The sequence below is a fragment of the Ursus americanus genome, chromosome 21, assembly GCF_024610735.1.
Source record: "Ursus americanus isolate L20-20 chromosome 21, mUrsAme1.1.p, whole genome shotgun sequence".
NCBI classification, from domain to species: domain Eukaryota; kingdom Metazoa; phylum Chordata; class Mammalia; order Carnivora; family Ursidae; genus Ursus; species Ursus americanus.
Genome location: NC_142147.1, coordinates 14,371,220 through 14,372,852, shown reverse-complemented (window position 1 = coordinate 14,372,852; position 1,633 = coordinate 14,371,220).

Here is a 1,633-nt window from a genome sequence, read left to right as displayed (position 1 = left end):
CGCGGCCCGCGCCGCTTCCGCAGACACGCGGGCACAGCGCCACCTGCCGCCCGGAGGCCGCCGCCGCTCGGGGCCCCGTTTTACACCCCCAGCTGCTTGAAGTGCACCGGGTTCAACCATCTGGGGAGGCGGGAACTGGCAAAACCCGTGCACGCCCTCGACTCAACGATAACACTTGTAGGAATTCATACTGCGAAAATGGCTGCAGTTGTAAGCAAAGTTACACGTTCGGGGGCGTTCCCTGCAGCACCGTTTGTAACAGCAAAAGATAACAGAACTAATTGTCTATTGACAGACACCAGGTTGAATATACGAAACAGAATACTACGATAGCTCTAAGAAAATGAAGTAAACGTGCACATTTATGGAAGAACGTAAGTATACTTCAGCCAAGTCTGACTCGCGCTCTTCTGAAACTGCAGGAAGATACAATGCTTTTTATTTCAACGTATCATCTGCAGTCTGTGTGGTTGTGGCAGGTGGGTGGGGGCTCTTCATCTCTGCATGTCTGGAAGTGTGCCCCTCATAGGGTGGATACTCAATAGAGATTACCAAAGCCCCCCCCCCCCCACCAGCCCAGAGAAAGGTCTGAATGGGCAGCTGCTGGTAACAGAGAAGAGGCTCTAAAATAGAACTTAGCAAGAGCTACATTTACAGAGCGGAAGAGTAAGAGAGGAGATAAAGAGTTTGCCTTAGCTCAGGTCGACCCTCTTCCTGAGACAGAGAGGGCACTGAGGGGGCCTGTGCTTCACAGCCTGTGTCATCTCAGGAAATTAAGGATTAAGGTTGTTTGTTGAGTGTGAGAGGGATGCTATGAAGGAAGGAACGGAATGAAATTTGGAATAGCTAGTGTAGGGGACTTGACAGGGAGTCATGATACAAAGAATTAAAGAGGTGCAGAAAGGGGTGGGTGGAAGGCCAAAAGATTGGAAACACCTATTAGCTGGTGACTTTCCCCCAGCAATACCCCATCAACTTAGGTCGGACATGGCAACGCAGAAGACAGATGCTCTGGACTGAACTGTGTTCCTCTCAAATGTCGAAGCCCAATGCCCAGTGTGGTGTTTGGAGATGGAGTCTCTGGGAGGTCAGGAGGGTAGAAGAGTGCCCTTATAAGAACAGGAGGAGACACTGGAGCTCTCTCTCTCTCTGCCCTGTTAGAACATAGAGAAAAGGTGGCAAGACAGAAAGACTTCATCAGGAACTGGCCGGCACCTTGCTCTTGGACTTCCCAGCCTCCAGACCTGTGAGAAACAAATGTTAAGTCCCCGTCTACGGTATTTTGTTATAGTAGCTCGAGAAGACTAAAACAGAGTTAACAAAGGGAGCCCAGCCAGCGTAGACAGAGAAAATTATTAATGCTAAAGATCGCTGAAATGATCAGTGATACAAAATAGCACCCAAGGGAGCTAATGGTGCGGGGAAGGCCACTGTCACCCACACTTCCAGAAGGGAAGCATGGGCCCAGGGAGGCAGAGCTGCTGTGACCACCCACTAGCAGTAGGCCCCACGAGGACCAGAGCCCAGGTCTCCTGGTTGCCAGGCTCAAGCCCTCCCCGCATCACTGCTGTCTCCCTCTGGGGTCCTGGATACCTGCTATAGCCCAGATAGAAACTAACTGCCAACACGCAAC